Source organism: Aquarana catesbeiana, linkage group LG09 (assembly GCF_042186555.1).
Source record: "Aquarana catesbeiana isolate 2022-GZ linkage group LG09, ASM4218655v1, whole genome shotgun sequence".
NCBI classification, from domain to species: domain Eukaryota; kingdom Metazoa; phylum Chordata; class Amphibia; order Anura; family Ranidae; genus Aquarana; species Aquarana catesbeiana.
Window position 1 is genome coordinate 55,580,944 of NC_133332.1, and position 23,193 is coordinate 55,604,136.

General features: G+C 45.9%; 1 protein-coding gene across 4 annotated transcripts in view; it reads right to left on the reverse strand.

Annotated features, from left to right (window-relative positions):
* ACTMAP (actin maturation protease) overlaps nucleotides 1-23,193 on the reverse strand; it is a 341,161-nt gene that overhangs the window by 309,174 nt on the left and 8,794 nt on the right. For 2 of the 4 annotated variants that reach the window (XM_073598539.1, XM_073598538.1), the window contains exon 2: nucleotides 4,985-5,078. The gene's annotated coding sequence lies outside the window, so the exon portion shown is untranslated. Of the gene's footprint in view, nucleotides 1-4,984; nucleotides 5,079-22,952; nucleotides 23,046-23,125; nucleotides 23,175-23,193 lie in introns of those variants that run through there. The other 2 variants (XM_073598543.1, XM_073598542.1) reach the window with 2 other exon arrangements.

Here is a 23,193-nt window from a genome sequence, read left to right on the forward strand (position 1 = left end):
CTTTACTAGAATACATTAAGCTTGTGTATTATAGGGGTATTTTTATTTAAAAAGTATAATTTCGGCCGGAACACCACTTTAAGAAGTGGCTTGGTAAGCTATGAAATGTCTTCAACAGAAGAAGTCCAGTTGAATATCACCAACTACTACTAGAAATACTATGAACTGGATAAATGAGAACCTTCATAGACTTCAGACAATAAAACTCAACAAAATTATTTGCAAGAGTACTGCAATCTTTACAGTTGATGTAAATATCTCTGGCCTCTCAGCTGTTGTCAACAAGACTCGCTGGCTGTTTTAGATCCACAACAGCTGGATAACTGATGGTTTCCTATACCTGGCTTCCAGATTAGATGATTGCAATTCATCTATGAGATCAAATACATATTTAAAAGCAGAAAACAGCTGTATCTCATAGGCCTGTAATGAAGGGCTGCCATTTCTATCCAGCACATCCTCAGTTAGTTTAAGGATTTGCTATATTCTGCATTTCCTGTCATTTTTCAGGAGCTCTTCAATCAGAGGTAACATAACACCCCTCCCTAATCCTGAAGATCCTACACAAAGGAGACTGACAGAGGAGATTAATAGTCTTCAAGGAGCATCCGGCCTGGGACATTCCCAAATCCCCCTTCCCGCCCACCCTTCAAAGTACAGTTGTTTTTATATGTGGTTCACTGCCAGATCCCCTAATAATACAGGTATATGGTGCAGGAACACAAGAAACGGAACAGACCATGACATGAGAATCTGACCAGTTTGTTCAGGTCAGTCCTGTACATGTCTGGCTATATCAGGATCTGTGTACACACAACTGGGTCCAGTATGAACAAAGCTATGATATGTGCAGTATATACACTGGTTACACATGGTAGGTACGCCAGATTATCCCTTTAATAAGAGAAGCATATGTTTTACATAGGATCAGCAGATGACTGATTGAGACCAGGTGAGATGATTACCTCCAGCCTGCATCCATCGTAATCAGCCAGCCGTAGAACATGTGTCACATGTTAACTCTTTATCACCTAAAGCCCTAAAAGTGATCGTAAAGTCGCGTTAAAAAAAAAAAAAAAAAAAACAACAACAAACAAACAAACGTTATACTTACCTGTTCTGTTGCAGTGGATTTGCACAGAGCAGCTTGGATCCTCCTCTTCTCAGGTCCCTTTTTGCTGCTCCTGGCCTCTCCCTCCTGTTCAGTGCCCCCACAGTCAGCAGCTTCCTATAGGGGCACCCGAGCCTGTGTCACAGCTCTGTGTCCAGTCAGACACAGAAACCCTGACCCGGCCCGGCCCCTTCTCTCCCCTGATTGGCTGACTGACTTTGACTGACAGCCACAGGAGCCAATGGCGCCGCTGCTGTATCTCAGCCAATCAAGAGGAGTGTCCCGGAAGGCTTAGACATTCGTGGACAACGCTGGAGAGAGAGAGGGGGCTCAGGTAAGTAATTAGGGGGTGCTAGGGAGGCTGCTACACACAAAAAGTTTTTTATCTTAATGCATTAAGATAAAGGTGCAGGTGTTGGGTCAATGGCCACCATCCATTTTGCTACACAGCTGTAGACACAAAAGACCAACCGCACACAATCTTGCAATGCCACAACCTTATGTGATTATTTTAGGTTTCATCAGGCCTGATAGACAACCGTTGTCATAGCGGTAGACATCAGGTGCAGAAGACCTACCACTCTGATCAGTAAATGTAGCCATTAAACTAAAAGTCAAGATGATGGTTGTATAATCTGGCTAGTTTTTATTAATCTTTACATGTATGCTCAGCCTAAAAGGTCCCCTGGCTTTCCACCCAGCACCTTCAATTTCCCAATCAAAGGTTGTTGAGCCAGGTGGTACCGATAGGATCACCTATGGCTTAAATTTTGCCTGATTTCTATGAATATGAGCCATGCATGGCTAGCTTCAGTGATGGCAGATGAACTGATGAGCAAGTCACAGTCCACTAATGTAAATGTAAAGCTCTTGTGATTAGTCAAGGCGTTGGGTCGATGGTCACCATCAGCTGCTACACAGCTAAAGGCACAATCGCACACAATCTTGCAATGACACAACTTTGTGTGATTAAGTAATTACACAGCTCTGCACAGCTCCCCCATGGTTTCCTGGATCACAGGGGACAGCTATCTGATTGGATGCTGGTGCCCCATGTGACTCGTGGCCATCTTTTGTCTGGCAGAGTCTATTTAAGACCCTGGTTCCCGGGCTTGGCGCGCACCTCTCAAGGCAGATGCTGTCAATGCACCTGAGACCTGCTGTTGTACCCTACGTTGCAACATTCTGTGAGTGTGCCCGGTCGGGATGTCTTCCAGCGGGGTAGTTGTGCTTTACTGAACTTCAATACATTTCTGTTACTGCAACTGAACTGGTGTTTACTGTCACCGCACAACGCTGCACCTCCCCACATGCAGTATATGTGTCTCAGTGGCGGCCGCCTCCCCTGACACCTCCGCCACCCTCCCTATTCATGTGCCTGGCCCCTTTCAGGACGCCGGACACATAAAGTACTATGGCGGGGGTGTGTATTTTAAAGCACGTGATTAGAGCCAGAGGCTCTAATAGGCTTCAAAATAGGGTGGGCTCGGAGCGCAGAGCACTGTGTCCCGATCCCACCCTGTTGTGTGGCATAGCGAATTCATTTTCGTTATTTTCACACTAACATTCCTTCCTGCCAATCAGCAGGCAGGTCAGTGAGACCTGTCTTCTGATTGGCCAAAGCATTAGGCATGATGGAGGAAGCCTGAAGACGAGCCGAGGGGACAAGGGACCCACAGCCACTGCTTCCCGCCGAGGAAGAGAGCCCTGTCACTCCAGGAGAGGTAAGTGCCGGCGGACCAGCCGCGCGCGCGGGGGGGGGGATGGGGGGGCGCGATTTAGTGAAGTGGCAGCCGAGCCTGGCTGCATTTGATGGGCACAAGTGACTGCATTTAATTGGCACAAGTGGCTGCATATACTGGGCACAAGTGGCTGCATGTACTGAGCACAAGTGGCTGCATTTGACGGGCACAAATTGCTGCATTTGACGGCACAAGTGGCTGCATTTGATTGGCAGAAGTGGCTGCATATGATGGGCACAAATGGCTGCATATGAAGGGCACAAGTGGCTGCATATGATGGGCACAAGTGGCTGCATATGATGGGCACAAGTGGCTGCATATGATGGGCACAAGTGGCTGCATATGATGGGCACAAGTGGCTGCATTTGATGGGCACAAGTGGCTGCATTTGATGGGCACAGTGGCTGCATTTGATGGGCACAATTGCTGCATTTGATGGGCACAGTTGCTGCATTTGTTGGGCACAGTGAGGCTGCAATTGATGGGGGGGGTTTCAGTATTTCTCAGTTTGTTTGCGCCCCCCAAAAAATTTTGAGCACCAGCCGCCACTGTGTGTCAGCCTTGATGGGTCGTTTCCAATAAATTCCCGCAATCTTCTACAACCTTGTGTGATTATTTTAGGTACCTCCAGACCTGACAGAAAACCATTGTCATAGTAGTAGGCATCAGGTACAGAAGACCTCCCACTCTGATTAGTACATATAGCCCTTAAACTATCAATAGTCAAGATAAAGGTTCCCTGATCTGGCTGTTTTTTGATAATCCAATTTTTCTAGGCGTTGTGCAGGACCATGGGCTGACCACTGTGGTGGAAAGCAATTGTTAGTGCTGGAGATGGTTGATGCTCCCCTGAACCAGGTTCTGAGTATACCTAAAAGCAAGCAAAAGAGGGCGCCACTATCTAAGCGTAAGTTGTTTTTTTGTTTATAGCACAAAAAATAAAAACTGCAGAGGTGATCAAATACCACCAAAAGAAAGCTCTATTTGTAGGAAAAAAGGACATACATTTTGTTTGGGTACAGTGTCGCATGACTGCGCAATTGTCAGTTAAAGTAGTGCAGTGCCGTATCGGAAAAAATAGCCCAGTCATGAAGGGGGTGAAACCTTCGTGGGCTGAAGTCGTTAAAGAGCTCAAAGCTTTGGAGGGGTGCATTGTATGTTAATTTTCTTTATACTGGCCAACATCTGCCACCCAATTGCCCATTCTGAACAACAGAAGCTGTCTAAAGAGTCCCAAATATAAATCTGCTGAACAACTAGAAAGGCAAGAATTTGTTTTTATTATTAATATTTTTAGGTATACTGTGTGAATGGGAACATAAACATTTGGTGGGGGGTTTCTCAACTGTGACGGAAAAAAGTAGAAATACGCTGCAAGCACAGTATGTGCAAGTGTAGTTTCGGAGGTTTCGATGGACAAATGATACAACCAAAGGCTGGTGCACACTGCCCTCTAGTGGCAATACTCAGCTATTACAATTTGTAGATCAGAGGAGAAGTTGTTTTATTTTTACACGTTCGCTTATATGCAAGTGTATTTTTTTTTTATTTTAAATAGAGAAATGTTGGGGAGATTTCCCTTTATTTCCTGTCCCATAAACACAACAAGTAATCTTGCCAAAGCCAAGGGATAGACCCTATGATGTTCATTAACTAAAACTAGAGAGTGCAAAATCTGGTGCAGCTCTGCATATGAACCAATCAGCTTTCAGGTTTTATTGTCAAAGCTTAATTGAACAAGCTGATTGGCTACCATGCACAGCTGTATCTGATTTTGCACTCTCTGTCTTTTAGTAAATCAACCCCTATAAGACAATTGTCACTGGAACAGGTATTCCCACGGGAAAATGTCCTCATCTTCTCCTGCTTCTGTAACACCTTTAAATTTGGGGATTGTCTATTACTTTGTGTATAATGGTCACTAGGATCACTGAACATTATAAAGCCGCAAGCACGGTGTGCAGAAGTAATAAGCAAACATTTTTTCGCATATATTTATATAAGTAAGAAATCTAAAAACAATTTGGTTTTGACCAGGATTGTCATACAGGTACTCTTTAAATAAGGGGGCCCAGCTACTTTATACGTATATATAAACCACAAAACACAAACTTATTATATTGCAACTTACCACTCCTTAGATGTGTTTGTTAGTTCTCTTCTGCGACTAAGGTCGATCTTGCCAAAAATGCTGTGTCCTTCCTTGTAACGTCCAGTGCTTTGAACTGGAATCACAAATAATGTTAAAGTATATGTAAACCCCCACCTGGTAAAACAAACTATTCTGTAGAAAAGAAAGGCAAAACATTTGTGTATACATATAAAAAAAAACATGACTGAGGGACCGGCAGAGTGTAGAGGCTCCAATTATCTATAAAACATTAAACACTTGACCAATCCCTCCTTCCAAAATGGCCAGACAACACATTTTATTTGGAGTCGAATGGCCATAGCAGCATTTTATTACAAACCATTAAATACAATATTCACAAGAAAACAAGTTTAATGCATATAATACAGTCAATGCATAACAAATAAACCAACCTCAGCTTATGCCCAGTCTAAGGTCTTTAAAGGCCTATATACTCACAATTAACCGGTTGTATCTACCACCCCAATGACACTAGCTAAAATTGCACACGCCTGCAACCAGTTTGAGGATGTATGGGTAATCAGCCGATACCGCCTTTTTCTTCCTCCTTACATCCATCTGGTCTAACTGTAAAGTTAAATTTCTCCAATGGCAACAAAGAAATACATTTCCATATACTCACCCTTCCATATACGCTCCTTCACTTCCCGTTTTAGATGCGCACCCAAAGGCCCTTCAAAACACACATCACATTTTTTCAGCATTTGCCAGACGTACCCCGACAACTCCCTTGTCAGCCGCTTTGTCGTCCGACGCCTTACAGGCTGTAGTTACCGCAGACACTGCCAGCCGTTGACCAGAGGAATCCGATGGTCCCACACCCGATCCCTGCTGAGCTGTCATCTAAGCCCCCCTGGAGCCCCCTTGAATAGAGATTGAATAAGAACAAGAAAGAGGACATGAAACAAAAGGCTCACCTGGCTGCTTCTGTCCCTCAGGACATCCAGCCGCAGATCCGGATCCCCGTGCAGCGCATGGGAGTTCAACATCTTCAGAGCCGCTGAGCACCCCTTCAGACCAGCTCTGTTCACCAAGCCACGCTGTCGCTCTCTCCCCTCAGCAGGCTCCAGGGTGCAGTTGCCGGCCCCAGAGTCCGGCGGATGCCCGCTGATGATGTCAGCAGCAGCCGTCGCCGTCACACCGGAACCACGGGCGCTCCCTCTCCTACTCCCACGCTGGGCTCTATGAGGGGTGGAGAAAGCCTCACCAGCCGACGCTCAGCCCCCTCTATCCGCGGCGCACGCTCTGCGATGCCTGGACGCTCCCGGGACCTGGCCGGCACCCGCCACTCCCATGCCGGGCCGCACTAGACATAGGCAGGGAGCCTGTATAGCCAGCTGCACCACCCATACTGTGAAGGTGTGAGGGCAGGGGAGTGGGTGCCAGATGACGCCCTGGGTTCGCCATAGACAGGGATTCCTCCCAACTCACACACCAGGGGAAGCAGGCATGCTCTTGGCTGGTGGGGTCAGAGGGTCCCTTGAGGGGCTCCCATACTCAGGAATAAAGTGTTCAGAAGGCCTAGACCTCCTAGCACGTGGGTGACTAAAAGAGGGCCCAGGAAATACCTGCCTGTGCTCCTGCAATAAGTCTGATAGTTTGTCTTGTAGCCACTCAGGACCTCTGGCCACAGCCACAGTTCTAAGCTGGGACAGCATGTTGTCCCAGTCACCAACATTTTGTTCTGCCTACAGGTGAAGTCCAGGAACAAAAGGAGAAAATTGTCTGATGCTGTGATGAGCTGTGACTGAGCTGTGACACGATCCCCCTGTTAGCAGAGTATTGAAATCATGCTGGAAGTTTGTTGTGTGCGGTAATACGGCTTATCAATGCATGTCTTTACAGAATGGAGAAACATAAACACAGGAACAAAGAGAATCCAAGTACAGGGGGTCCCCTACTTACAAACATCCGACTTACAAACGACTCCTACTTACAAACGGAGGGAGACAACAGGAAGTGAGATGAAATCTACCCCTAGGAAGGGAAATTCACTCCTGTAAGAGTTAATATGGGTAAAAGGTGTCTCCACTGATGCTTTATCACCTATCCTTATTTCCCTATTAACCCCAAATTTTCAAAATCCAATTGTCATTGGGACAGAAAGTGAGGTGAAATCTTCTGAACAGGGGCACAGACAGCAAAACAAATGTTACAGGGGTGATAACCCTTCCCTATGCTATCTAAAAAACTTAAAAATAGATTTTTTGGCTGGAGCTACACTTTAAAAATTTACCTGTTCCGACTTACAAACAGATTCAACTTAAGAACAAACCTACAGTCCCTATCTTGTTTGTAACCCGGGGACCCCCTGTACATAGAGAGAGGATAGACAAACATCCTGTTATATCATAGTAACTATACACTATAATACTACAGCGCCACCTGCTGCTTACACAGGCATAATGCATATGCAGTATATAGTCAGTTTATAAACAACTTTTCTGTTGTACTTTTCCAACATCCCCCTCCTCTCTACCCACTACAGGTCACACCCTCTGCTTTGAACTCTTCAATCTGCTAAGCAGACTGCAGCATATCAAAATCACCCACTAATACTCCGCCTCTTCTGCAGGCCCCAGTCATGCTGGCCCTCCTCCTAGTTTCACTCAGCTCCAGACCATGTACTTTCTTTTTCCCCTTTTTTATAGGTGATCACATTCCATCTGTTCTCAGTCGCATTAACACCTCAGAAAGCTAGAGGAGGAGAGACAGTAGCACATTAGTCTTCCCAGTGAATGGCTGTCCGGGGGGGAGGGGGGGGTAGCGTGTCAGGACAAGTCCTGAAAGCAAGCCGAGTTCCAGCATAGCTAGAGGACAGACCAATAGGAAAGCAGAGGGACTGGCAGAAACACCAGTTATTTCACACAAAAAAAGCAATAAAAAGAGAACAGGATAGGATGGCTTTTTATAGGACGTTTGACAGGCGGTGAGGGGGGGTGACATATATTCTCACCGCCTTTTTTTTATACTAAAAATGGTGACCCGCTTTCACTTGAATGGGTTGCATTCAAAGGGGGTCAAGGCAACTAAACGAGTCTCGAGGACTGAGAGGGTCGAGACAACTAAGCGAGTCTCGGGGACTGAGAGAGTCGAGACAACTGAGCGAGTCGAGATGACTGCGTGAGTCGAGGGGACTGAGCGAGTCTAGGGGACTAAGAGAGTCGAGACAACAAAGCAAGTCTAGGGGACTGAGAGAGTCTAGACAACTGAGCGAGTCGAGGGGACAGAGAGAGTTGATACAACTGAGCGAGTCTAGGGGACAGGGAGTCTAGAGGACTGAGTGAGTCTAGGGGATAGAGAGAGTCGAGATGACTAAGTGAGTCTAGGGGACAGACAGAGTCGAGACTACTGAGCGAGCCGAGATGACTAGGGGGACTGAGAAAGTCAAGACAACTGAGCTAGTCTAGGGGACTGAGAGAGTTGAGACAACTGAGTGATTCTAGGGGACTGAGAAAGTTGAGACGACTGAGCGAGTCTCAGGGACTGAGAAAGTCGAGACAACTGAGCAAGTCTAGAGGACCGAGACAGTCGAGATGAGTAAGCAAGTCTAGAAGACCGAGACAGTCGAGACGAGTAAGCAAGTCTAGGGGACTGAGACGGTCATGACAGAGAGAGTCTAGGGGACAGAGAGTCAAGACAACTAAGCGAGTCTAGGGGACTGAGAAAGTCGAGGTGACTGAGCGAGTCAAGAATATTAAGTGAGTCTAGGGGACAGACATATTTGAGATGACTGAACGAGTCGAGATGAATGAGTGAGTCTAGGGGACTGAGTGAGTCAAGAAAATTGAGTGAGTCTTGAATGGGTTGCATTGAGCAATTGTACTGCCTGACAAATGTTACGTGCCATGTAATTTTTTCTGCAGTGGCGAAGCAAAGCATTGCAGCCATAGCATGTTTACATCCCTTAGTTGCTGCATCTCCTGGTTGAGGTGGGTAGTCATACCGCGGCTCAACTGTCTGCTTTTACATCTCTTTGGCCATCCCTGTGAACAAGCCCTAAGAGGGCTCATGCAGCAGTTACCTATAGGATGGTCAGCCCTGGACGCAGACTGTCTATGTCTAGAGTCGATCATCAGGTAATCGCTGTGTGAGCAATTACATGCGAATAGTTATGAATAGCTTTGGCCGCTGTAAAGCTGGGTATACACACACTTTATAAGCAGCTACAGCAAACAGGTGTTTTCCTTTTAGGATAAAGGTTTTACATCAATAAATAAAAAGCTGGTCACTGTAAGCACCTATGTCAGTATTAAATGGTTTGTCTCAATCCTCTAACTGCTGCATCTGCCAGACAGCTTGTTTTATTTAGAAACAACAGACTTACTGGCAGGATCACCAGGTGAAAATAATAGAAATAAAGCCTAAAAATAGAAAACGAATGCAGCCGCCACATCTGAAAAGTGGTAAGCTGCAATATAATAAATATTTGTTTTTGGGTTTGATAAATTAAAGACAGAATCTTTAGATCTGTATATGAGCCCAGTCCTAACTGATTCTCTTTAAAAGTTACATCAGATAAGGGACATTTGGAAACACAATACTGTGGAAGTCTGTACTACCCCCTGATTTTCCACACTGTTGCAATAAGCTGCAAACCAGTTCCTGTTACATGCGACATCGCAGTATAACAGTTTTCTGCAACCAAGGCACTAAAAAAAATCAACAACAATTAATTCCGGCTTCAGTACACAGTAACTCAGTAACCACTTAGCTAAATGAAAGCAATGAACATGGATCAAAGGCTCTGAGAATGCTTTGGCAACTCTAGTAGTTACATTTGCAAGAAAGCCTCGACTTCTTGAGATTTCCACAATGTTCCTATGATGAAAGCAATACAAAATTCTAAACGCAGCCAGCACTCATTAGTACAGTGACTACAATGTGGTTTTTTTTTTTTTTTAAATGTATGTAACAGTATCAACCGAATGATCAGCAAACAGGAGTGAGCAACTTTTTTGTTTACTTAATGTGACAGTGCGAGGCCTTGCCACTGTGTAAAAGTAAGCAAAAGTAACACAGGGTTCACGCGAATCTAGAGTGCAGGGCTCCAGAATATCGATTCTGAGTGGAGAAAGGTGGTTGTTCGTTTTTTTTGGGTTTGGGTATTCCCGGTTTGGGTTCCACAGTTTGGAGGCGTCAAAGAGCTTTGGGATGGAAGAAGTATTCAACCCAGTGTTCAGGTCTTACTGGAGACCAGCAGGTATAGATTTTTAGCCACGGACAAACCACTCTTTTTAGCACCACATCCCTTTATTGAATAGATACAGAGGAATTTGTGGGATTTTGAAGGTGCAAGTAAGATACAGTGATCTTGAAGAATAATATAAAATATATTTTATTTAAACAGAGATAAAAAATGGTCTAAAAACAATTATGGCAAGTACATAGAACATAGTTTTTATGGATACAGCACTTTAGATGGAGTTCCCAACATGTTTCGCCCCACTTTCTGGGCTTCCTCAGGGGATGCTGTCCATTTAGGGTACAAGCCTTCCCGGTCTTTTAGGGCAATGTATACTACAATCGATAATAATTCAGGGGGTCTGCAACCGTCACAGAAAACCAAGAACTACAGGTGACCATAGAGGGCATTCAAGGACCGGAAACAAAAGTTTGAAAGAAAGCTCAAACTTGCAGCCACGGAGACCATGAGGGGTGTATACAGGTGCACAAAGCCTTTATAAGGATAGGCTTGGCCATAGCTAGCAGCTCCCATAAGAAGACAGGTGTGCTCCACTCAGCAGACAGTACTCTATTCTGGAGTCAGGTGGGTCTGTGTCTAGAGGACTGTGAGAGTTGAGATAGCTGAGCAAGTCTGGGGGACAAAGAGAATCAAGACGACTGAGTGAGTCTAGGGAACAGAGAGAGTTGAGATAACTGAGAAAGTCTAGGGCAGGGTTTCTCAACTCCATTTCTCAAGTATCCAGGGCCGTCTTTAGCGCAGGGCAAACGGGGCACTTGCCCTGGGCCCAATCTTTGTTGGGGGGCCCGCGCTAGCCGTGAATTGGGGCCCCGATGACAGCTTTGCAGAGTGCGCAGAGGACACGGGAGGATGTATTCCGTGCTAACCAGCTGAGAGGGGGTGGGGCCGGGAGCTCCACTGACGCTCTGACCCCGCCTACGTGACGGCTTGTAGTGAGAGCCAGTGATCGGAGTGGGAGTGTCATTGGAGTTCCCGGCCCCGCCTCCTCTATACTGGCTGGTGAATACAGAGGTCCGGGGGCGGGGCCGGGAGCTCCAATGACACTCCCACTCCGATCACTGGCTCTCACTACAGACGCTCTATTCCGAGTACACAGGCTGCACGTGGGCGGCGTCAGTGGAGCTCCCAGCCCCGCCCCTCTCAGCTGACTAGCGCGGGAATACATCCTCCTGTATCCTCTGTGCGCTCTGCAAAGCTGTCATCGGGGCCCCAATTCATAGGTGATGCAGCCCCCAACACAAAGCATCAGTGGAACTGTTGTAGTGAGAGCAGAGAGTGGAAGCCCCGCCCACACACCTGAATGTATGTAGTGAGTTTGGCTGGCCAGGTATGTCTTTACACCCATAAAATGCCTGACTGCTGAAACCCTGAGCTGTGTTATTCAACTGTAAAGCTGTGCATTGCTGAAAGTTCTTTGACCATCTCCTGTATAATGTCTGCAGTCTCTGATTGTCTCCTGCAGTATGTCCGCGATCTCTGATTGTCTCCTGCAGGCTGCAGTATGTCCGCAGTCTCTGGTAATCTCCTGCAGTATGTCCGCAGTCTCTGATTGTCTCCTGCAGTATGTCCGCAGTCTCTGATTGTCTCCTGCAGTATGTCCGCAGTCTCTAGTAATCTCCTGCAGTATGTCCGCAGTCTCTGATTGTCTCCTGCAGTATGTCCGCAGTTTCTGATTGTCTCCTGCAGTATGTCTGCAGTCTTTAATTGTCTCCTGCAGTATGTCCGCAGTCTCTGGTAATCTCCTGCAGTATGTTCGCAGTCTCTGATTGTCTCCTGCAGTATGTCCGCAGTCTCTGATTGTCTCCTGCAGTATGTCCGCAGTCTCTGATTGTCTCCTGCAGTATGTCCACAGTCTCTGGTAATCTCCTACAGTATGTTCGCAGTCTCTGATTGTCTCCTGCAGTATGTCCACAGTCTCTGATTGTCTCCTGCAGTATGTCCGCAGTCTCTGATTGTCTCCTGCAGTATGTCCGCAGTCTCTGATTGTCTCCTGCAGTATGTCCGCAGTCTCTGGTAATCTCCTGCAGTATGTCCGCAGTCTCTGGTAATCTCCTGCAGTATGTTTGCAGTCTCTGATTGTCTCCTGCAGTATGTCCACAGTCTCTGATTGTCTCCTTCAGTATGTCCGCAGTCTCTTATTGTCTCCTGCAGTATGTCCACAGTCTCTGATTGTCTCCTGCAGTATGTCCGCAGTATCTGGTAATCTCCTGCAGTATGTCCGCAGTCTCTGGTAATCTCCTGCAGTAAGTCCGCAGTCTCTTATTGTCTCCTGCAGTATGTCCACAGTCTCTGATTGTCTCCTGCAGTATGTCCGCAGTATCTGGTAATCTCCTGCAGTATGTCCGCAGTCTCTGGTAATCTCCTGCAGTAAGTCCGCAGTCTCTTATTGTCTCCTGCAGTATGTCCACAGTCTCTGATTGTCTCCTGCAGTATGTCCGCAGTATCTGGTAATCTCCTGCAGTATGTCCGCAGTCTCTGGTAATCTCCTGCAGTAAGTCCGCAGTCTCTGGTAATCTCCTGCAGTATGTCCACAGTCTCTGATTGTCTCCTGCAGTATGTCCGCAGTCTCTGATTGTCTCCTGCAGTATGTCCACAGTCTCTGATTGTCTCCTGCAGTATGTCCGCAGTATCTGGTAATCTCCTGCAGTATGTCCACAGTCTCTGATTGTCTCCTGCAGTATGTCCGCAGTATCTGGTAATCTCCTGCAGTAAGTCCGCAGTCTCTGGTAATCTCCTGCAGTATGTCCGCAGTCTCTGATTGTCTCCTGCAGTATGTCCGCAGTATCTGGTAATCTCCTGCAGTAAGTCCGCAGTCTCTGGTAATCTCCTGCAGTATGTCCGCAGTCTCTGATTGTCTCCTGCAGTATGTCCACAGTCTCTGATTGTCTCCTGCAGTATGTCTGCACTCTCTGACACTCTCCTGTAATATGTGTATTAATGTGCCTTTACTTGCTCAATTATTTGGGATTGCTCCACTGCTCAGTGAGAGGTAATGATGTGCATTAACCTCTAGCAACCAATCAGCGAACAGTAGTGATCTGCTTTAATCTCTAGCAACCAATCAGTAAGTGATAATGATGTACTGTAACCCCTAGCAACCAAGTGAGGGCTAATAATGTACATCAACCTCTAGCAACCAATCGGCAAGCAGAAATTATGTGTTGTAACCTCTAGAAACCAGCCAGTGAGCAGTAAGGATAGGCTGTAACCTCTGGCAAACAATTGCAATTGCTGCGTGATCTGCTGCAGTAAACTGATTTTGAGTCTACCTGCTATTTTTTGTATGTCTCAGAATGGAGGGGTGGGGCCCCAAGAAAATGTTTGCCCAGGGCCCAATCAAAATTAAAGACGGCCCTGCAAGTATCCCCAATAGGTCATCCAAAAAACACAGTTACTTCCAGCGCTAATACCGGTAGGTCTTCCAAGGTGTGGAATAACAGATATCAAATAAAATGGTGGTGTGAAAGGTATATAATGGTATCCAAAACTGGGTGGATGCTGCCTTCCTCTGATGGGGTAATCCGAAAGGAACTACAAGAAAAACACAAATGGAAGGCGTGCACACCTAGTGCATTACCAAAGATAATTTAATAATAAAAATGTTTTATATAAAAGTGGGTACTCACAAAATGCAACTGACAAAACGGCAAAAAAAAAAAAAACAAGCATGGACATGCACAGAACAGAGGGTACAGCTAACGCGTTTCGGGGGCGCACCCCCTTCCTCAGAGCTAGGCTCAAGGCTCTGAGGAAGGGGGTGCGCCCCAAAACGCGTCAGCTGTACCCCGTGTTCTGTATATGTCCATGCATTGTTTTTATGCCGTTTTGTCAGTTGCATTTTGCGAGTACCCACTTTTATATAAAACATGTTTATTATTAAATTATCTTTGGTAATGCACTAGGTGTGCGCGCCTTCCATTTCTGTTTTTCTTGTAATCCCCAATAGGTCATGTTTTGATCAGTTTCACTGCCTTAGTAATTACCAAAGCCGTTTCATCTGAGGGAAATCCTGAAAACATGACCTGTTGGGGGTACTTGAGGACTAAAATTGAGAGACACTGGTCTAGGGGACAGAGTGGGTCAAGACAACTAAGCGAGTCTAGGGGACAGAGAGAGTCAAGATGACTGAGCGAGTCTAGGGGACTGAGAAAGTCGAGATGACTGAGCAAGTCCAGGGGAATGAAACAGTCAAGATGACTGAGTGAGCCTAGGGGATAGAGAGAGTCAAGACAACTAAGTAAGTCTAGGGGACTGAGAAAGTTTGAGACGACAGAACAAGTCCAGGGGACTGAGAGGGTCGAGACAACTGAGCGAGTTCTAGGGCACTGAGAGAGTCAAGATGACTGAGCGAGTCTAGGGGACTGAGAGGGTCGAGACAACTGAGCGAGTTCTAGGGCACTGAGAGAGTCAAGATGACTGAGCGAGTCTAGGGGACTGAGAGGGTCCAGAAGACCAGGGAGCTCTGACTGAGAGAGGTGAAAAGAACAGAGAGTCTAAGAGCTGAGAAAGGTACCACTTGTGTACGTGAGCACAGGTGTGTTGTTAGTCAGTCTGGAGGACCAGGGCACAAGGCGTGAGCAACAATCCTGCGAAGAGGAGGAGACAAGAGGCTCGGTATTATTTAGTTTATTTCCTGTTTTTCTCTAAATGCTGTATGAAGCTGAAACCCCTGTGAGAGCAACTATTTCAAAATTTATTTTCGTTTATTAAAAGTGGGCTTACAAATCCTAAAATATAGTTCTGACTGGCATGGACTCATTGAAAAAGCCACTACCACTGAGTTAGATTCCACAGAATATCACAAAAATAAATGCAAGATGAATTGACAATACAGATAGAATAGTAGAAAAGTGTGAATAGTGTTGAACAGACAATGAAGCCATCTCAGTAACAGGGATGCTGAGGAATAATATACATGCTTGACCACCAGGTGACTATTTACTGCTGTCCTGGGAGCTCCGGGGATTATAGGGAACGGCGTTAAAAGGAGTAAAGGGGCGCTTGAAAATAAGATATGCGTTAAAAGAAGAGTGAGAGATAGGCATTGCCAATATCTTTTTTCTAATATATAACATTTTATTCGGGACTCTGGGAAGGTTCCCCACCATCACAAACACTTTTTTTTTTTTACTTAACCGCTTCCACTGCGGCAGGGTGGCCCTTCAGCGCAAAAATCACGTACCTGTACGTGATTTCGTTTCCTGGGTCTGGGGCGTACCGCCGGTGACCAGCTCCTGCTGTTATTGGACACAGCAGGAGCCAATCAGCGGGTCCAGTGGACCCGATGTCTGCCAGGACCCACCGATTGTTCCCGAAACAGACAGATCGGTGGTCTGTAAACAAGGCAGATCACCATTTTGTGACAGGAGAAGACAGAGATCTTGTGTTTTTGATAAGCAGGAACACAGATCTCTGTCTTACAGTACAAGCACCTCCCACACAGTTAGAAATCACCTCCCTAGGGACATATTCAACCCTTTGATTGCCCCTGATGTTAACCCCTTCCCAGCCAGTGTCATTAGTACTGCAACAGTGTATAGTATTACAGGGACGTGCAGTCAGGGGAGGTAGGGCCATGAACAAAAAAAGATCGAGCTTCAAGAGCTATAGCTCAGCGACCTGGGGTCACGGGGGTGTGTAGCTAAAGTCCTACAACACCACTGGTCAAATTTCGGGGCTCCTACAACCTATAGTTCCAGAGATACAGGGCTTCTTTCGCAGCCTGTCGGAAGCTACATACAGAGCGGACAGTTTAAATACAAGCTGGCACACTCTGTGTGCAGCAGGATGAGCTCACAGTGCCTCTTCTCACTTCTTGTCAGAAACACTGAGCTCAATGGACAGCTTGGAGTCTTGGATCAATGGTAAAGTACCATTGGCCCAAGCTGCCCAGCACGCCTCTCACTGCAGCATCATAGAAGGGGGGAAGTGTCTAAAACACTAATGCTCCCTTCCAGCCCAGCCTTCTTAACTAGAAGGATAAACATGGGTTTATGTGTATAAGGTTTACCCACAATAACATGTTTTTCTGAAAAGGTACCATTTTAATCTAACTAAATCATATATTATTATGCTATATGTTATAACATAATAATTTATTATTTATCCATTTACTGTGAAATTACTGGTTGGAAGTTATAACTTCAAACTTTGTCCGTTAAGCCACCTGCTTGAGTACAGTTTTTGAAAATATAGTAAATCACCTTAAAAACAATACAGTGAGAGTAACGCGGTATACAAGCGTTTAGCAAGACGAGCTATATTTTTTTAAAAATCCTGACTTGATTTGCAAGCGCTGTCTCGCAAGACGAGCAGGACTCAAGCCGCTGTATGTATTACCGTATTGGGCCAGAGGTCTGGGGACGCTGGAGAACTTGGAGACACTCCCAGCAGGGTGGGGCAGGCGTAACATGCGTCGGAGCACCCGAAAGTGTCAACAGTTCCCGAGTGTCTCAGAGACTCACCAGCTCCCCTGTACCTCTGGCCACATACAGTACTGCATACACCAGCAGTGGTTGTGGAACGAATCATCTGAGTTTCAATTATTTCTTGTGGAGGAACTCGCTTTGATATACAAGTGCTTTGGATAACAAGCATGCTTCTGGAATGAATTATGCTCATAATCCAAGGTATTACTGTATATAATAATTATTTGTATATTACTTACTTATGGTAAATAACCACTTGCCACCCAGGCCAATTTTGACACTCCTCTCCTACATGTAAAAATCGTCATTTTACTGCTAGAAAATTACTCAGAACCCCCAAACATTATATATATTGTTTTAGCAGACACCCTAGAGAATAAAATGGTGATCGTTGCAACTTTTTATGTCACACAGTATTTGCGCAGCAATTTTTCAAACGCTATTTTCTTTTTTTTTAAAAGAAATGAATTAAAAAAAAAAGTAAAGTTAGCCCAATTTTTTTGTATAATGTGAAAGATGATGTTACACCGAGTAAACAGATACCCAACATGTCACGCTTTAAAATTGCGAAAACTCATGGAATGGCGCCAAACTTCGGCACGCTGTAAACATTTTTATAGGTTACATGTTTACAGTTACAGAAGAAGTCTAGTGTTTGAATTATTGCTCTTGCTCTAACGGTTGCGACCTATAGTATCTCCCAAAAGTGAGTACATCCCTCACATTTTTGTAAATATTTTATTATATCTTTTCATGTGACAACACTGAAAAATGACACTTTGCTACAATATAAAGTAGTGAGTTTACAGCTTGTAGTAAATTTTCTGTCCCCTCAAAATAACTCAACACACAGCCATTAATGTCTAAACCGCTGGCAACAAAACTCAGTACAGCCCTAAGTGAAAATGTCCAAATTGGGCCCAATCAGCCATTTTCCCTCCCCAGTGTCATGTGACTCGTTAGTGTTACAAGGTCTCAGGTGTGAATGGGGTGCAGGTGTGTTAAATTTGGTGTTATCGCTCTCACACTCTCATATTGGTCACTGGAAGTTCAACATGGCACCTCATGGCAAAGAACTCTCTGAGGATCTGAAAAAAAGAATTGTTGCTCTACATAAAGATGGCTTAATCTATAAGAAGATTGCCAAGACCCTGAAACTGAGCTGCAGGACGGTGGCCAAGACCATACAGCAGTTTAACAGGACAGGTTCCTCTCAGAATAGGCCTCGCCATGGTCGACCAAAGAAGTTGAGTGCACGTGCTCAGCGTCATATCCAGAGGTTATTTTTGGGAAATAGACGTATGAGTGCTGCCAGCATTTCTGCAGAGTTTGAAGGGGTGGGGGGTCAGCCTATCAGTGCTCAGACCATACACCGCACACTGCATCAAATTAGTCTGCATGGCTGTCATCCCAGAAGGAAGCCTCTTCTAAAGATGATGCACAAGAAAGCCCACAAACAGTTTGCTGAAGACAAGAAGACTAAGGACATGGATTACTGGAACCATGTCCTGTGGTCTGATGAGACCAAGATAAACTTATTTGGTTCAGATGGTGACAAGCGTGTGTAGCGGCAACCAGGTGAGGAGTACAAAGACAAGTGTGTCTTGCCTACAGTCAAGCATGGTGGTGGGAGTGTCATGGTCTGGGGCTGCAGGAGTGCTGCCAATACTGGGGAGCTACAATTCATTGAGGGAACCATGAATACCAACATGTACTGTGACATACTGAAGCAGAGCATGAGCCCCTCCCTTCAGAGACTGGGCCGCAGGGCAATATTCCAACATGATAACGACCCCAAACATACCTCCAAGATGACCACTGCCTTGCTAAAGAAGCTGAGGGTAAAGGTGATGGACTGGCCAAGCATGTCTCCAGACCTAAACCCTATTGAGCATCTGTGGGGCATCCTCAAATGGAAAATGGAGGAGCGCAAGGTCTCTAACATCCATAAGCTCTGTGATGTCATCATGGAGGAGTGGAAGAAGACTCCAGTGGCAGCCTGTGAAGCTCTGGTGAACCCAAGCATAAGAGGGTTAAGGCAGTGCTGGAAAATAATGGTGGCCACACAAAATATTGACTTTGGGCCCAATTTGGATATTTTCACTTAGGGGTGTACTCATTTTTGTTGCCAGCGGTTTAGACATTAATGGCTGTGTGTTGAGTTATTTTGAGGGGACAGCAAATTTACAATATAATACGCTATAAGCTGCTGATCTCCACCATTACTAGTAAAAAAAAAAAAAAAAAAATTCTATAAAAATATCCCACAGTTTGTAGACACTATAACTTTTATGCAAACCAATCTTTATACATTTACTGGAAATTTTTCTACCAAAAATATGTAGCAGAATACATATTGTGTCTGGAGGCATTTGGGCTTGTTCACACTTGCTCAAAATACTGACGCCGCCATTACTAGTAAAAAAAAAAAAAAATCCATAAATATATCCCATAGTTCAATGTTTCTCAACTCCAGTCTTCAAGTATCCCCAACAGGTCATGTTTTCAGGATTTCCCTCAGATGAAACGGCTGTGGTAATTACTAGTCCGGGTTCACACTGGTACGACGTGAAAGTCGTACCACTTTGGATCTGACTTTGCCCTATGACTTGAAGTCCGACATGCGTCCGACTTCAATGAACAGGGATCCGACTTTGATACCTGACAATACCAGGCACTGTCTGGTATGAATCTTTAGGTGGAACTCCACGCAAAACGTTAAAAAAAAAACGGCATGGGTTCCCCCTCAAGGAGCATACCAGGCCTCTAGGTCTGGTATGGATTTTAGGGGGAACCCCCACGCAGAAAAAACTGCGTGGGGTCCCTCCAAAATCTATACCAGACCCTTATCCGAGCACGCAGCCCAGCAGGTCAGGAAAGGGGGGTGGGGATGAGGGAGCCCCCCCCCCCCGAACCGTACCAGGCTGCATGCCCTCAACATGGGGGGTGGGTGCTTTGGGGCAGGGGGCAACCCTGGCCGTTGGTTGTCGGACTGGCCGTGGGTCTGCGGACGGGGGGGGCTTATCGGTATCTGGAAGCGCCCTCAGATCCCGGCCCCACACCCTATGTGAATGAGTATGGGGTTCATTGTACCCCTAACCATGCACCTAAAAAAAAAAAAGTGTCAAAAATAAAACGCAGTACACAGGATTTTAAAGTAATTTATTAAGGCAGTACTTATATGGGCATGGGGTGGGGGTCACCGTGTGACGTCATCCGGAGGCCCCACCCCTTATGACATCACCGCCCGGGGCATGATGGGCGATGACGTCATAAGAGGTGGGCCTCCGATGACCCCACCCCATGCCAATATAAGTAGTGGTACACCGTGCACCCAGCATTAGAGTGGGGGAAAGCGTCGAGTCATCGTAAGAAGAACACAGGGAGAAGACAGCGGAGAAGACCCGGCAAAAGAACGAGAAGAACCGGCAGAGGCAGAAGACATCCGCGGAGGAGGCAGAAGACATCCGCGGAGGAGGCAGAAGAGCCGGAGAGGGGAGAAGAAGTCGGAAAAGATGCCGGAGCTGCCTTAATAAATTACTTTAAAAACCTGTGTATTGCGTTTTATTTTTGACACTTTTTTCTTTCGGTGAATGGGTAGGGGTACAATGTACCCCATACTTATTCACATAGGGTGGGGGGCCCCTTGTTAAAGAGGGGTTCCAGATTCCGAAAAGTCCCCCGCCCGCAGACCCCCACAACCAATGGCCAGGGTTGTCGGGAAGAGGCCCTTGTCCTCATTAATATGGGGACAAGGGGCTTTGGGGTGGAGGTGCGCAGGCCCCCCCCCACCCCAAAGCACCAACCCCCCCATATTGAGGGCTTGCGGCCTGATACGGTTCGGGGGGAGACGCTCATCCCCACCCCCTTTCCTGAACTACCAGGCTGTGTGCTCGGATAAGGGTCTGGTATGGATTTTGGGGGGCCCCACGCAGTTTTTTCAGGTGAGGGGGTTCCCCTTAAAATCCATACCAGACCAAAGGGCCTGGTATGCTCTTAGACGGGGAACCATGCCGTTTTTTTAACATTTTGTGTGGAGTTCCCCTTCAAGATCATCACAGCAAAAGTCGCATGCCAAAGTGGGATCAGTCAAGACAGCGATCCGACTTTGATCCGACTTCAGTGATATTCAATGGGCTGAAGTAGGATCAAAGTCGCACCAACCGTATCAGCATTTTCAAAGTCGGACCAGTTAAGACGGCTCTCATAGAGAAATATTGATTTCCACACGTCATGTGACATGAGCTCCAACGTCAGAGCGTTTGTTGTACCAGTTGCCCAACTTTTGCGCAAACCAATCACTATACGCTTATTGGGATATTTTTCTTACCAAAAATATGTAGCAGAATACATATTGGCCTAAATTGAAGAAGAAATTAGATTTTTTGAAATTTTTTATTAGATGTTTTATAGCAAAAAGTTAGAAATATGTTTTTTTTGTTTGTTTATAGCGCAAAAAAAAAAATAAAAATCACAGAAGTGATCAAATATTACCAAAAAAAAAATCTCTATTTGTGGGAGGGGAAAAAAAGACATACATTTTATTTGGGTACAGCGTCGTACGACCGCACAATTGTCAGTTAAAGTAACGTATTGCAAAAAATGGCCTGGTCCTGAAGGGGGGTAAACCTTCCGGAGCTGAAGAGGTTAAAATACACATTTAAGGGCTTGTTCACAAGCGATTAAACTTTCTCTTTGCAAACGCTCCTATAACATTAATGTGCTTTAGAAGGGGCGTTAGACTGGCGTTGTACAAGTATTAATGCCGCTTCCCGACCAACTCACTTACATATACATCGGCAGGTTGGCTCTCCTGCGCAAAACAACGTACAGGTATGTCGTCTCCTTTAAGAGCCTTAGCAGGCCCTGCTGCACAGCGGGGGACCCAATGCGCGTGGCCGGCGGTCGCGATGACCGCCAGCCACTCGCGATCGCGGGCACGAGAGACAGAACGGGAATCTGTGTGTGGAAAAACACAGATCCCCATTCTGTCAGGAGAGGAGAGACAGATTGTGTGTTCCTATTAGTTAGGAACAGCGATCGGTCTGCTCCTCCAGTCACTCCCATCCCCCCACAGTTAGAACACACACTGAGGGAACACATTTAACCCCTTGATCCCCCCCCCCTAGTGTTAACTCCTTCCCTGCCAGTGACATTTATACAATAATCAGTGGCTATTTTTAGCTCTGTATAATAGCGCTGTATAAATGTCACTGGTCCCAAAAAGTGTCAAAAGCGCCCGATGTGTCCGCCACAATGTCGCAGTCCCAATTAATAAAAAAAAAACAAACAAAAAACGCTGATCGCTGCCATTACTAGTAAAAAAAGAATAAATAATAAAAATACCATAAATCTGTCCCCTGTTTTGTAGACGCTATAAGTTTTGCGCAAACCAATCAATATACGCTTATTTTACCAAAAATATGTAGAATACATTTCGGCCTAAACTTTCTTAAAAAAAAATAAAAACATTTGGGGATATTTATTATAGCAAAAATTTTAAAATATTGTTTTTTTTTCAAAATTGTCGCTCTTTTTTGTTTATAGCGCAAAAAATAAAAACCACAGAGGTGATCAAATACCACCAAAAAAAGCTCTATTTGTGGGAAAAAAAAGGACATCAATTTTGTTTGAGTACAGCGTCGCACGACCGCGCAATTGTCAGTTAAAGCGACGCAGTGCCGTATCACAAAAAATGCCCTGGTCATTAAAGCGGTGTTCCGCCCCCCCCCCAAAAAAAAAAAAAAAAATTAAAAGCCAGCAGCTACACATACCGCAGCTTCTGGCTTTTAACAATCGGACACTTACCTGTCCTGGAGTCCGGCGATGTCGGCACCGCAGCTGATGTTTCCATCAGCTGTCCGGTGCTGCGGGTAAGGGTACCCGACAGTGTAGCCTTACGGCTTCTCGCCGGGAACCCTACTGCGCATGTGCAAGGCCCCGCTCCTCTCTCCTACTGGCCTGGTGACAGGGAGAGGAGGAGGGAGCCCCGCGGTGATATCATGGGCCACGGCCCGGACCCCCGGAAGTGGGAACAGGATACCTGTCAAAGACCCCCTCCCCCCGAAAGGTGGCAATTGTGGCATCAGAGGGGGAGAGGAGACAAATGCGTGGAAGTTCCACTTTTCGCTTTAAGGGGGTAAAACCTTCCGCTGAAGTGGTTAAAAATGATCCCAAACTCCCAATGAGCAGTTTTGACGTGTTTTATACGTGTTAAAAAAACGTTCCACGTTTTTGTTTGAAAGGAAGTGACATCACAGGAAATAAACACTGTGAGGTGTGGCTTGTCATGGTGAACGTTTCCTGTACATACCCCATTAGCAGGGAAGGTAGCAGCATGGATTCCCTTACTTTGCTTTATCTCATGTCTGGCCTCTTGGAGATGAAGCTGATGTATTAGCAATGCCTGAGCAGAGGAAGAGAAGGACATTGGGTACATTACAGATTACAGATATTCATGCCCTCTATCATGATTTACACACCTACCTGCAGAAGTCATCAGCCATCTTACAGCAGCACAAACAGGAAGTGACTGCAGGACACTCTATGCTCCC